This window comes from Sinocyclocheilus anshuiensis, unplaced genomic scaffold (genome assembly GCF_001515605.1).
Source record: "Sinocyclocheilus anshuiensis isolate Anshui unplaced genomic scaffold, SAMN03320099.WGS_v1.1 scaffold492, whole genome shotgun sequence".
Classification (NCBI taxonomy): Eukaryota; Metazoa; Chordata; class Actinopteri; order Cypriniformes; family Cyprinidae; genus Sinocyclocheilus; species Sinocyclocheilus anshuiensis.
Genome location: NW_015558605.1, coordinates 517,997 through 533,348, shown reverse-complemented (window position 1 = coordinate 533,348; position 15,352 = coordinate 517,997). Strand labels below are relative to the sequence as shown.

The 15,352-nt window shown below is 37.5% G+C and overlaps 2 protein-coding genes across 4 annotated transcripts in view; one reads left to right on the top strand and one right to left on the bottom strand.

Annotated features, from left to right (window-relative positions):
* LOC107680186 (gastrula zinc finger protein XlCGF57.1-like) overlaps positions 1-15,352 on the bottom strand; it is a 398,670-nt gene that overhangs the window by 51,992 nt on the left and 331,326 nt on the right. The gene's annotated exons all lie outside the window — the stretch shown is intronic.
* Positions 1-15,352, top strand: part of LOC107680195 (G-protein coupled receptor family C group 5 member B) — a 34,707-nt gene that overhangs the window by 4,032 nt on the left and 15,323 nt on the right. The window contains exon 2 of one of the 2 annotated variants that reach the window (XM_016475982.1): positions 10,220-10,279. The exons of the other annotated variant lie outside the window; for it this stretch is intronic. The gene's annotated coding sequence lies outside the window, so the exon portion shown is untranslated. The remainder of the gene's footprint in view (positions 1-10,219; positions 10,280-15,352) is intronic. 2 annotated transcript variants of the gene reach the window in all.

The window sequence follows — 15,352 nt, the reverse complement described above, 5'->3', positions numbered from 1 at the left end:
GCTGTTCTCCATACTTGCGAAATAAGTTGACAACAATGTTTACAGTATGTTTACACGGCGTTTTAATTCATGGCGGGGGAGGGCGGTTTCATACGCGTTTGGCCAATCAATGTCTACTTACGTCACGATTAGTACCAGTTGTGCTGGTTAGACCCTGCTCCGGAGTAGGAGCTAATTTGATTCTCGAAAAAGGCAGTCCGGTACTAAAATCGCACCCAGTTCCGGCGGTGCGAAAATGCCAAAAAGTGGGTAGTTCCACAATTAGTTCTGGTACTATGAAAAGGTTCCTGCGGTGCGAAAGGCCTTATTGGTTCCCAACCACGTTCCAGGATCCTCCAGCACTAGACATTTAGCATGCCTACCATTTCAGGTCTTTGAGCCTCTACTAATGAGCTGATGATCTGAATCAGACCACTAGTCGAAATGAAGCGTTGACAGGGCCAAATAATTCCTGCCCATTTTTGCAATATTTGACAAGTTAAGTGCAAACTGAGTTACTAAAAGATGTAAGAAAGCCATTTTAGCAACTGGACAGTTTAAAGGGGACATAACACACAGTTTCACCCAATCTCATGTTAATCTTGAGTACCTATAGAGTAGTATTGCATCCTTTATATCTCCAAAGAGCGGTAGTAACTTAGTAAGCAACCACGTTTTTTGTTTTATTTTGGACAATCTCTGTTCCGAACTTGATCACAAATTGCACTGTGATCATTTCCCAAAATGACATTTGTGTGGATATGTTAGGAACTGTGTAAACAGGATAATGGGGGTCCGAGACGGGACAAGACAAATGCAAAGAGGAGAGGAACAGATGTGCTAGCTGAGAAAATACTGGTCCCTACTGTTTGCAATGCTCAAAATATTAGAGGAAAGTTCTAAATACTGAATTGGAGGTGGGGTTTATATGAAGGGAACTGGCTGTCTTCAGAAAAGTTTTGACGACATTTTATTTCATCTTACCTCTGTGTAGACCAGTGTTAATTTCGTTGACGAATAATTTTCGTCAACGGCATTTTTTTCACCGATGATAACGGAACTAAAACTCTTTTTGAATGACAAAAATGTATGAAAATCTATTGCACGTCTCATAGAACGTTTAAAAATGTCAATATGTGGGAGTAAGAGAAGAGCAGACATATGGATAAATCTGACGAACTCAATTCGGTTCGGTCCGGTTTCCGGCATACACACACGGAAAGCACAGCGCGCGAGTACTCTTTCGTGTCGCATGAACAGAGAACTACACACAAAAGGATGTCGAATAGTCCGTTTTGACGAGTATTCACGTAAACACAGTTGATTGTCTTAAGTGAACGTAAAGGCATGTTGTGTGTCACCGCAGTTAAATCGGTGTCTATCATGATAAAACCTTAATATCAAAACTATATAATGAGTTTGGAAATTTTATAGAAATGCTTAATAAATGCATTACACTGTAACTAAACCCATTCGATTTTAGCCGACTAAATTTACTGTAGATTATTTAGTCGACTGAAATCTTATGATATTTAGTCAACTAAAACGAAAAACAATTCAGATGACTAAAAGGAAATGGCATTTTAGTATAAAACTAACTGCTTTGTGATAACCAAGGAAACACTATATTGCTGTCAGAGAGTGAATTTGCATTTTTAGCATTATTTGACAAAGCTGAAATCAGGTCGTTCTTGTTTTGCTTTAAATCCTAAAATTATACAATCTAATTCAAATAAAAAAAACCTGCTCATGCTACTTTGTTGGATCATGATTATAAAGTGACTTTAAACAATCACCAGAACCATTCTTGATCAAAGACAATTTAAGTGAAAATTTTCACACCACACCAAGTTGCCCATGTAATTCTTCATAATTACAAATAAGCTATTCAAACCACGTAAGAATTTATTTTTGAGTTGATATGTCAGGCCAATTTTGGTTTTAGCTATAAAGCACAGGCTCGCATGATGAATCCTCAGTGCCAGCCATGCAGCAGAACTGGTGAGAGCTGGATCCTTGTTATGTAAGAGGAGTCGTCGAAAGCAGCACAAAAGAGTGGGAGCAGACTGGATGGGGGTGCTTTCACAAGCCTGTCGCAGGAGAGGGCTAAGCATGGCTTTCATCGCACACATACACGTTCCCCAAATCACGCCATTTCCTACACCACTATAAATGAGAAAAACGTAAGAGACGTGTATGATACTTCATGTTTAGATGCTGTAACATGTTCAAACCTAGTGCGTGACGAGCAGTTATTCTGTCCTCGTTGGCTGTGTTTTGGGATTGATTGTGTTGAGCTACACCCCTCGTTCACACTCAATCACAGTGCTTTCTCTGTTTGCACACTTGCAGTGCGGTGCAGCTGAAGAGAGCGACACATACCTTATATATTCATGACTACCATCGTGCTTCACTTGGGCTGAATAAATGTGTGCGCGGGGCTGCCAGGGTGCAACGTTGTAAAAATAGTAACAAGCAATTAATAAAATGCGATGTCCTTTGTTGTAGTCGTGGCTGATTATGTTAAAAACCTCTGATTAAAATGTAAGGGATGTTTTTGCGTTTTATAACTGGCTGCAAAAAGCATCACTACATGGTTGCTTTGTCTCAATTTCTGTAACACAGACACCGAAAGAGAAACACTGTTCCTCTTGTATATTACATACAGGGATGTTTGAATGACGGAAGTCATGAAAATACAAAGTATTGGTTCTGCAGCGCATTACGAGTGTGTGTTAGAGCCCTGTTGTTGAAGAGCTGAGGATCGTGAACACCCCCCACATCTCTTTCTGCCTCTTGCTGTTACCATGGCAATCACTGCACAATTACTCATGACATCAGCTTTTCCCTTTTTTCCCACACGGAGTGACATGGAAAAAAATAAACTCTGCAGAGTTCAACTTTAAAGAAACCACATCGCTGTTTTGTCTATTTTTTTGCCAAGTAAGAGGCGTGGTCAAATCTCAGGTGAACCTTTCTTTAAAATCAAGTAGCAAGATGCATCTGCTTAATTTTTTTTTTTACTTAGTTGATTCATCTGAGTCACGCATTGAGGAATCTTATTTCACTTGATCTTTTGACACATATGAAGTCGTTATACTATAAAAATGTATTAAAGCAATAACCCCCGTGAAGCCGTGGTTTACGGTGAATTTATAACAGCTAAGGGGCGTTGTTACGACGCGAAGTGGAGTGCTTAAAACCCCCTTAGCTGTTATAAATTCACTGTAAACTACAGCTTCCCGGGACTTAATGCTTTTATAAAATGGATATTCCATATACGCAGTACAATTTCACAAAATAAAACAGAGGAAATAAAGTGTAATGATATTAATAAAAACAGTATTCTTCCACCAAACAATGTAGTTCCTCAGAATCAGTTGTGGTTCCAACAAAGTGGTTGCAGAGCAACACACAAACGTAAACAAAGGTGTGTGTTTGTAGAGTAATTTACAACAGCTTCGAACGTGGCTCAACCAATCAGAATCAAGGACCGGAACTCTCCGTTTTATAATGTTATTTTTAAAACTCAAAACTTTGTTAGTCCAAAAACATTTTATTGAAACTAACTTGCTAAAATAACTAATTTTCCACTTCCTTTATTTTTCTGCTTCAGAAACAGATCAACTGCTGCCTAGTTGTTTTAATGATAGTTTAGTTGCATTTTTAAACATCAGCTGACAATGAGAGAAAAGCATCTTGAACATTAAAAAAACCCCAAAATGAATGTTTAAATAAATCGTGAAATAAATTAGGATTTATAATAAAATAGATATGGATATGTGGTATCTTAAAAGAGGAGTAACAACACTTTTTTGGAATTTGGTGGTCAGGTATTTTCATTGTGGCAATGCTGTATTTTTTGATTCATACATACAATCAACAAATGAAGAGTTCATTTGCAAAAACCGATAACTTTTTTTTCTTTTCAGAAATCTTGTTTTTTTTTATTGCGCATTCCAAGTAATATCAATCAAACTGCAGTTGGGTTGTTTTGATTAAGTAATAATAACTTAAAATAATGTTCTTTTTAGCAACATCATATGACCCCTTTGTGTATTTGGTGTAATGAAATGTGTTTATGCGGTTTAAAGTTCAAAAAACACATTATTTTCCACATACTGTACATTATTGTTTCTCCTCTATGCCCCGCCTTTCTGAAATGCGTCGATTTTTTGCAAAAATAACAAGGGAGCTTGTCGGCTTCTGCAGTAAAATGTGAACTCGCGATGCCTTGAAAGTGGACAAAACCGGCTTTTTTGACAGAACGTGTTTAGGGTTCAGATCGCGCTAAATGTGGAGAATAATGCACGGCAATCAGCTCTTTTTTTTTAAGTGGCGTTTATCGGTTTTTGCAAATGAACTCTTCAAATAAAACACAAGGCGGCAAGTTGTGCATAAAATATATATCAGAGACTTAATGTTCAGAATGAATGTTATTGTAATATTGCTGCACACTATCAGGTTTTTTGTGACAATAACCGGCTGATTACACATTGTCTCTTATTTAAAGGGGTCATATGATACTGCTAAAAAGAACATTATTTTGTGTATTTTCTTTGCAACTTTACAGATCTTCTTTATGCACCAAGAGCTTGTAACACTCCAAAGAGAAAGGAAAAAATGAAATTGCGTCATATGACCCCTTTAACATAAGCAATGTTTACAGCAGTCAGTGTAAATTCTCCAAAAATTAACTTTGTTGAAAACTGACACATTTATGGATGATAATTCAGAAATTTGAACTTGGCAGGATGATCATTATTAATTTAACGAGCATTTCTTTATTCAATCTTGCATGCTTTGCATGTGTTGACTTCTGGTTGTAGTTTTTACCGTACTACACCAAGGTTTAGATACGCATATGAAGGGAAAGTGGAGCATATAATAAGACTAAGCACTACAGTAATGCGCAATGCTTTATGAGCGATCAAACATGTAAAAATGCTATCAATAACTGAATCATAAAATATTTTATCTGCTTTTCAACACACACACAGGCTTGTCAGTAAACAGCAGTTATGATTGGCTAATGCCATTGCATATGAAATAGAAGTAACACCCCCTCGCTTTTCCACGTGAGTAAGTGTTTTTAAAAAAAAAATCTATATAAAGACATCATCATTAACAGACAGAGCTTTATAAAATTGTTTACTTAAGGTTTGTGATGCAGCTGCTGTCAGGTCCAATACAGCTGGCTCTTTCAACAAACGTTTCTTTGCGAACTCTCTGTTGCACTGTGAATTTGAAAGAAATTGAACTGGCATCTGATCACTGTATCCAGTGTAGACAGGTGTCAGTGATTATAATGGACTCTATTTGCTTTTGATGCAATGCTCAGACTGTTAAGCGACTGATGGCAAGTTTTTTTTTATCATGAGGAGGACATTTTAAAGCGGTCATGACATGAGAAATCAATAAGTCTTTGTACCATTAAAACATCCTTCAAGTTTCATAGCTTAAAATGTCCTCATAAACAAAGCGTTCATTTAAGCAAGCTCTGAAAATGGCTTGTTTGGATGTTGGGGATTTGTGACATCACATGGGCAAATACATTCGCATATGACCGCCTCCTTTAACAATGTCCTTACTACGTTTCTGTACCTTGATCGTGGTAGTACCCTTGCTGTCTATGGAGGGTCAGAAAGCTCTCAGATTTCATCAAAATATCTTAATTTGTGTTCTGAAGATGAACGAAGGTCTTATGGGTTTGGAACGACAGGTGGGTGAGTAATTATTGACAGAATTTAGATTTTTGGGTTAACTAACCCTTTAAAGAGGGGCCATCATCACACAATTAAATCTGCGCAAAGAATCATGGGAGTTGTGTCCATCAGGTGTACCTTTCAGAATCCTTAATTCTAAAGGGCCCTTTCAAGTGGCCAGATTTAAACACTTTGGTTTGGAATGACCCTTCATTATGGCGGCCATGATTGTTCTCAGTCTGAAGTGCACTACATAGATAGATTTATCCCATTTGGGACACAGCGTCTGTCTTTATGAATCATTGGCTCATTGGATTTGTTAAAAAAAATTGTTTAATTCATTAATGAAACGCCACAGTGTGTTCCTCGGACAGCCAACATTTCTGCTCTGGTTTTATTTTAGTTTGTGAAATTGAGCAAAAGCTGACAATATTGTTTATAAAACTTAATATTAATTTCTAGTTTATTGAACTTATAAAATATATATCAATTGTGCCTGAATTGTTCCTGAATTGGTCAATATCAATTCAGGAAAACAACAACATTAATATATAAGATAAAAACCCATACAGGGCCATTTTTGCTCTCATATCTTGAATTTTAGGGGCATATAACTGTATTTTAATAGGCTAAATCATGCAGTCAGTCATCATCCTGCATCCTGTTCATCAGCAACTGCATCAATTTATGGTGACGTACAGGTTAGGGTGGGTGCATTAAATGAGATAATTTTAATACGTTATCCTGGAAGACCTTTGCGACAGTCAGATTTGAGGACCGGAACTAACTGGTGTGTGTGTGTGTGTGTGTGTGTGTGTGTGCACCTGGTATGTTCCCACAAGTATAGTAATACCAGTTAATTTTGACCTTGTGGGCCTTGACTTTTACCTCGACTTTTTTTTTTTGGTCCTCATGAGAAAACGAGCTTAATTCATACAGAATTATGTTTTTTGAAAATCTAAAATAGCAGAAAGTTTTGTGTGATGGGTAGGTTTAAATGTAGGGTTAGGGTAAGGGGATAAAAATACAGTCTGTACTGTAGAAAAACTATTACGCCCATGGAAGGTCCCCACAAAAAATGGAAACCAGTATGTGTGTGTGTCATTCATTTTACCCACTTTCATCATTTTCATTGTAGTGACCATATAGGTTCGCTGAAAAAAAGTCCTTAGTACGTATTACTTAAGCGACTATGAGCTATAGGGCCTAAAAATGAAGGGAAGTCTCACAAACCTGCTGCACTGACAGAGAAATATGATTTGATTAGTAATATGGATTGCTAAGAACATCATTTGGACAATTTTAAAGGTGATTTTTTTTTTCAATATTTAGATTTTTGTTTTTGCTCCCTCAGATTCCAGATTTTCAAATAATCGTATCTCGACCAAATATTATCCAATCCTAACAAACCATACATCAATGGAAAGCTTATTTATTCAGCTTTCAGGCCATGTCCACACTTTAATGGGTATTTTTGTAAACAGAGTTTTTCCTTCATCCGTTTTTTAAAAAATCTCCGTCCACATGAAAACGCAAACGCATGCTATGAAGCACTGTCAAGAGCATGCCAAGCCAACAGGTGGCGATATAATCTAAACCGTAAAGCCATGTTGGCCAATCAGAAGCCTGAAAAAGTTTCCAGTAGGTGGAGATAACGGCGCATGCTCTGACGTCACAAGCCAAAAACTCCGGTTTCACAGTCTACACAATAACACTGCAACCTGAGTTTTTGAAAATCTTCACCCTGGCGGGCGTTTTCAAAAATGTTCCGTTTCAGTGAACTGATGCTGCGTTTGCGTGTGGACGAACGGCCAAACCGCGTAGAAAAAGCTGTGCTTTTAAAAATAACCGCATTCGTGTGGACAGGGCCTCAGACAATCAAAAAAATAGCCTTATGACTGGTTTTGTGGTTCAAGTGTCACATATGAAGTTGATATGAAGAAACTGTGATAGAGAGAGAAAGAGGAGATGAGCCAGAGAAAGAAGCAGAAATCGTAGACTTTTTTTGCTAGTTTCAGCCCGACACAGTTATCATTTTCACATCCTGTGCAATCTTGTTTAAATAGCAAATGCATTTGCACCCATTTGTGCACCAATGGGCATGCTGGTCTGAAAACGAGGTGTGTTCAGTCGCATTGTTGGCACGTTGCTATTTTGAGGCAACTGAAATAGACTGCACCATTGACCAACAAAAAATGTTTTTTTGTTATTTAAAGACCGTGTTAGTAATATGCGCCTATAGGCAGGTCCACAACGCACGTACACTTTGCTTATTACACACACAGGGCAGCAGCACACAAACATTTTTAGTATTAAAAATTGAAGGATTAAAATGTAAAGGCTTGTTCACACTGGGACGAACAGCGCGCGCGATTATCCCCGACGTTTAACGCCTCGTGACTAAACAAAGGGCGCCAATGTGAGTGCACACCGACGCGCAAAACGCGAGGCTTAAAAGCGTCATTTTTAAAAAACTGCCTCGGGCTCGTTTTTTTTGGTTTGATGTGCCGAGTTAAAAACTGGTCGACCAATGAGATTGCCGCTTTTGTTCACGTGCCTGGAGCTGCTTAAGTTACAGTTAAACACGACTTAAATAGCGAAACTTGTAAATAGCGAATCCACCATGGTGCGAGTGCAACTGGCTTTTAAAGGTAATGGGAGATGAGTCTCTGATTGTTTTATTGCACGTTACGCCCAAAACACACCCATGACTCATTAAGAGAATATAAACCCTTTTAGACCATGTGCTGGGCGCGTGACCATTTTTCTTGATATTTACATTTTTTACAGTACACACATACATACATTCATTACTTCAGTAATATGTGTCTTCTCTCAAATGGCTAAATTAAATGGTAATACATCTTTTATGCATACAGTTCATTTACAAACTTTCCTTGTACTGTGATGTGGCTTGCTTTGCATATCTGAGCATTTTACTGGATGGCTCAAAGTCATAGCAGTCTGAGTGAGTAGATTGATAATAATATATTTAATTACAGTTTTAAACACGTGTGCAGAGACTTTTGCCTCATCACGTTGTAGAACATCAGTAAAATAATGTAAACTAGTTTAAATAATGCTAGCTCTGCTAATGAACGGACCTGAAGTTACCTCAACGTGTCTTTTAAAGTCATTTAACCCACCATGGGCAATAGAAAAGTCACTGTTGCAAACAGTGCAGCAAGCAACACTGTAATTGTTTTTGACCCCGATTAGGCAGTAAATAAGAAAAAATACAGTGGTGTGAAAAAGTGTTGGCCCCCTTCCCGATTTCTTATTTTTTTGCATGTTTGTCACTCTTTAATGTTTCAGATCATCAAACAAATTTAAATATTAGTCAAAGATAACACAAGTAAACACATCTGAAACATTAAAGTGTGACAAACATGCAAAAAAATAAGAAATCAGGAAGGGGGCCAACACTTTTTCACACCACTGTACACAAATTACAAGCAATAGCCTAACTGTATAGAACATATGATACAAATGAAATGATACTTTAGGAAGAACAGTGGATAAGACGCAAATTCACTGTCTGCCAGCAGGTGGCGCTTATGGCACAGCAATACTACAGCGTTACCTTGGTTACCACTGTAAACATAGCATTGTTAAAGCTAATAATAATTAGCAATTAATATTTGTTAAAGCTACTAAGTGCAAGAATGTGCACTGTACACACAGCACACGAGCACTGAATGTAGTTTTATTTAACGTCTTGCTTGAATTCTTTAAAATCGCTTTGAATTTTTTAATTGGCAAGGCTTAAAACACATGCAGATGCTATCCTTTTGTGATGTAGAAGTGGCCCGAACGTCCTGAGCATCTTTGACTTTGGCTTATTGTCAAGCCCTGAAATGTCTAAGAAATGGAATGCTTTTACATTAAACACTCATAATGGGTTTTTATGCCACATAATTGGTTTTAACACTTGTACCTTACGAGCCCACTTTGGGTTGAACCAGTAGACTACAATGCGATGCAACGCAACGCGTAAAAAGACAGTACAAGTCATTGTTTTTTTAACCTTAAACCGCATAAACATTTAATTAAACCAAATACACAAAATAATGTTCTTTTTTAGCAACGTCATATGACCCCTTTAACACAAAACACAACATAGTGTTAGTTGAGAGATTAATGTGATTTAATACTTGCCTTATTTTCAACCTTTGTGATAAGGATTTTTACAGTGTAATATGAAGAGTTGTGGAGGACTATTTAAAAAGTCAGTTATTCTATTGAGACGTTTTGCCTTTGCCCACTGCTGTATATTGTTACATGTTATTTATAAAGCACTGAGCATGTGTGCACTATAAATAATCAGTGTTTGAGCTGTCTCACACAACCATAGCATCAACACATGAATTCTCTCCATTCCATTGCTTACAGAAATGGACTACCAGTACCATAAAATACATGGTTTGAATCCTCCCAAAGTGTTTTTAGACATTTAATTTGAAGATTGTCTTTTTTCATGAGTTTGTAACATGAAATATGTGAATAGTAAAACTTTTTTTTTTTTGCCTTTGCAGGGTCCATCTCTTAGACCATCATTTTCAAGGCAACTACCACAGATTATATCTTATACTAAGGTAAGATGTTAAAATTATTGCCTGTCTTAGTACCCATAAAACACTTTATGCTACAAGTTATTTTAGGTACACAAGCACATAAGATCACTTTAGAAAGAATTAATCTAAAAACTACTTATACATACAGTGGCATCCAAAACTATTTTGACAATAAATTCAGACGTGTCTGAATGTGATTGCATTATACACCAAAATGTCAGGTGAAGGGATGTATATATAGGATGGACTAAATATATTTCATTTGCATATATTCCTTTTGCAAATACTTTTTATCTACAGCATCGAAGCACTTTATTTCATACGTTGAATTGGTGAATCATACAACACTGTCTGTATGTGTCTTTTTTTTATTGTTGATTTATGTAAACATTCACTAGTTGGTCACCTTTGGGTGTCCTGCGGCTTGACGCAAGTACAAATGCCTCAAAAACATGCATTAATTCATATAGTGAATAATCAGTCAAATTAATACTTTTTGATAGAAAAGTAGGCTATCAAATTACTACAGCTGCTGCACAGCTATGTGAAATAAGATGTAGTGCTTGGCACAACCACGGTTTGAACCATGCCATCTGGTGTCATAACCCACATGTGCAATGCATGTTTAATGACTGAATCATTAATTAATGTAACCCAATCTGCGTGTAATGATCCTCTTTTAATTTCACGAATATTGGGCTATACCACATCTTCATAACATCAATGGGACATGTTACACTAATCAGAGTTTAAAGGCAGGGTAAGCGATTTCTGGAAACACACCCCTACCCCAAAAGGGTCTCGCCCCTATTTTGATAGCTCCGCCCCACACATACGTATGCAACCAAGGCAACGATTGGTTTTGCTTTGTTTCACAGAACTAATGTGCCCGAATCGGTTTTCTAAAGCGTTTTTGAAAAATCGCTTACCCCACCTTTAATGGCACTCAAATCTGTCAGCAACTCTGATTATGCAAATAAGCTGTAGTGGGGGGGGTCTTTCCTGTTCAAACTTACAACTTTATATTGGACAAGGCAGTTTTGAGAGGTGTGAACTCTGTAGAAGTTAAAGGCCACTATCTGGTTAGTCTCAACAATATGGGACACTTCGTTTTGCCCAGGAGCCAGCGGATGAACTTTCCACCCAGAGTGATAGTCAGACAACAATTCTGTCATCAGTCTTGTCAGAACAACATCACTGAAGTTCATCTTTTTTTGTTTCATTCTGGAACACATCACCACCTCTCTTTCTTGAGCATCTCTAACTACAGAAGACACTATCAGGACTTTCAGCTAAACTGCATCTGGATGCACACTTAATGACGAAGCCAATGCATGCACAAGACAATCAATTGTGACCCCATTTAATAAGGTACTTTACCTGGAAAACAGACTCCTACTTGATACATTGTCATTTTTCTGTTTCATTTATCCACTTTCATTTCCGGTTTACCTGTGTGTGTACATGTGATCGTGTGTTTATGTGAGTAATTATTGTGCATCCATAGATTAGTTCAATAAACTTCATGCATCTGAGTTTGATTGTGTTTACTGCTTATAAAGTCACTTTAATGAGCTGATCTATGCTACATGCTGCAATATTGTTAGTACTGTAAGAAAGATATTTTCTGTGGCCAGGAAAGTAATATTTATTGGAGCTGATAGACGGATGAACAGATTGTAATATTAATTCTGCAGCAGTTACTTCTGGCAGCAGATATAAGTAATTATAATTGATTATAAACGAACTATAATTGATTTAAAATATATTTCCCTTTTGTGTTAATTGCTACAAAGCTGTCTACTGCTTTACGGTTTATTAAAGTATGTGTAAAGATATAAAGTCTATGTGAGTCCAATACATAAATAACAGTGAAAAAGAGAGTAACAATTAAGTAGCTTGAATTGATTTTTAGTAATACCATGTGTGGAGTTGTGTTACTCAATGCTGGTGAATTCCCTGTAGTGAAAAAAAGTATAGACCAGGGGTGTCCAAACCTGTTTCTAGAGGGCCACTGTCCTAGAGAATATAGCTCCAACCCTAATTAAACTCTCCTGAAGCAAAGTAATCAAGGTCTTCAGACTCACTAGAAACTTCCAGGCAAGCGAGCTGGAACTGGTTGGAGCTCAAATCTGCAGGACGTTGGCCCTCCAGCAACAGGATTGGACACCCCTGCCATAGAAGAAATATTTTTAGTTCCCCAAAGCACCTTTTGTTAGTACTGTAAGAAAGATATTTTCTGTGGCCAGGAAAGTAATATTTCTTGGAGCTGATAGACGGATGAACAGATTGTAATATTAATTCTGCAGCAGTTACTTCTGGCAGCAGATATAAGTAATTATAATTGATTATAAACGAACTATAATTGATTTAAAATATATTTCCCTTTTGTGTTAATTGCTACAAAGCTGTCTACTGCTTTACGGTTTATTAAAGTATGTGTAAAGATATAAAGTGAGTCCAATACATAAATAACAGTGAAAAAGAGAGTAACGATTAAGTAGCTTGAATTGATTTTTAGTAATACCATGTGTGGAGTTGTGTTACTCAATGCTGGTGAATTCCCTGTAGTGAAAAAAAGTATAGACCAGGGGTGTCCAAACCTGTTTCTAGAGGGCCACTGTCCTAGAGAATATAGCTCCAACCCTAATTAAACTCTCCTGAAGCAAAGTAATCAAGGTCTTCAGACTCACTAGAAACTTCCAGGCAAGCGAGCTGGAACTGGTTGGAGCTCAAATCTGCAGGACGTTGGCCCTCCAGGAGCAGGAATGGACACCCCGTGTGAAGAAGGTCACAAAGGCTGCGTCCGGAATCACATACTCATTTGAGTAGGTAGTTTTATTTGAATAAGTATTTTTTTTTAAGTTATTTTTTGATGACTCCAAAAAGAGTATGTTCTATATAGTATGAATGTAATCTGGAAGTACTACATTCGCCATGTTGTCTGTAAATGTGGTAGAGTTAGTACAAGACCCACAATGTGCAGGCTCTGGATAAAGAGACAAGGATAAATGCTCAGCCATGGGGAAGCAGTATAGGAAATGTAGCGAACCCAACCACTTTGCAAAGGCTTGCGAATTACAACAACCATAGAAACAGAGAAACATGCATACTGTCGATAACGAGACCGACTCCGACCTTGGAAAGCCCCAGGAGTTCTTCACTGATGCAATACCAAAAGATCACAGCAACGTGGTAAATAAACAAGCTTTTGTGGAAATTGAGACAGGCTTAACAGTCTCCAAAATAAGATTTAGACTAGACACGGGGCAGAAGTCATTATCATTCCAGAAAACAAGATTCAAGATGTCATCAGTCTCAGTCAGTTATAACAAATAACACAATGGTTGTCAGGATACGTTAAAGAACTCTTTAACCGTATCACGCAACGAGATCAAAGCCATGCTAGAATTCTACATCGCAGACACTCAAGAGCAACCTACTACTTTCTTTCCCTCTATGCTTACTTTTAAATTTGCTATAGTTACACCTAAAAAAATATCACAAGCCATGTGTTCAACAAAATGTACAAGACTAGACAGCACAATAAACATATGACAATAGCACACGGCCAATGAAACGAGGTCAAAGGCCCCGTGCTCAAACAAAAAAAACAAAAACACAAGAGCTTATGAAACTGTGATAACCCCCTGCATGCGCTCATGACAAAAGACAAAACGTGAGTATCCAGATTCCGACACTGAACTGAAACCAAGCCTCAAACACACAACACACACCATGGACTTTAAATTGTAATTATACATGCCTCCATGCCTGCTTTTTTGTTTAAACCTGTGTTGCCTGTTATAAACAACAAATGTTAATCACTCACATTGTTGCTTTATGGAAAATAAATGTTTTTGTAAGATACCATGCATGAATAACTGAGAAATGAAAAGAATGTTATAATAAACAAAATATAATAAAAATGACAGAAGGCTTCTGTAGTATTTTTTCCATGTAATAAAAAAATGGTTATCTTCAAATAGGAGCATCCCAGGTGCACTTGTGGACTAAAGCCTCGTGCACACCGGGACGATTATTGCATGTGTGCTCGGCAAGACCGTTTTGTGCTTGAGCGCCACCAAGTCGTGTTTTACTGTAACTTCAGCAGCTCCAGGTACCTGAACAAAAGCGGAAATCTCATTGGTCGGCCAGTTTTTAACGCGGTGCGTCAAACCAAAAAGGCGTTTAAAAAAAAAATTACGCTTTTATGCCTCACGTTTTGCACGTCGGTGTGCACACTCACATTGCCGCCCTTTGTTTAGTCACGAGGCGTTATACGTCGGCGATAATCGCCCCGGTGTGCACAAGCCTTAAGACCTGACTGGCTTCATACAGCCAATAAATAGTACCTTGAAAGTTGCTTGTAGAAACGAGCGCAGATCCGTGCGCACAAATCAACTTAAGACAGAGTTCACGTGTGATTCATAAAACATTCGTATGGCGCCAATCTCATCGTACGAATGATCGCATGTTGATAAATGTGGCGGCAGAAAACAATCGTCATTTGAATATCACGCCCCTAAAAACTCCCTGGTTTAGAAGCCTCACCCTCGAGTTTACGACATGGAGAACCGAAACCCGGCCAAAAAGAGGAAGTAATCTCAAGAATCCAAATCTTTCCACTTTTGCCATATCCTATTTGTAACATTTGTTTGTATAACTATTATTCATTATGTAGCCTAAACACGGCTTTATACTTCACTCATGTTCTAATATCGGTGTAAAATCCTTCACATGCGAAAAAATGTTTGTTTGGGCGCTGCACGCTGATTTTACAGCGGACCTTTTAAAATAAACAGTGTAACTTTTATGTTTGGTTGACTGCATTTTAGTTTGATGATGAATGGCTGAAATGTCAGGCAACGGTAGAACTAATGTTGTTTTCAACTAATGTTGAACCGTGTGCGATCATATGGATTAAATCAAATAAAGATATAAAGAAAAGAAATAAAATGCATTAAGAGTGTAGAACGAGCATAAAAACGAGCGTAGCCTATAGGCCTACTTGTTGCACAGTTTTTTTTTTTCCTTTTGTTAATCTGTTAATTATATTATAGCCTAGGCCTATTATATACTTTTTATTTTATT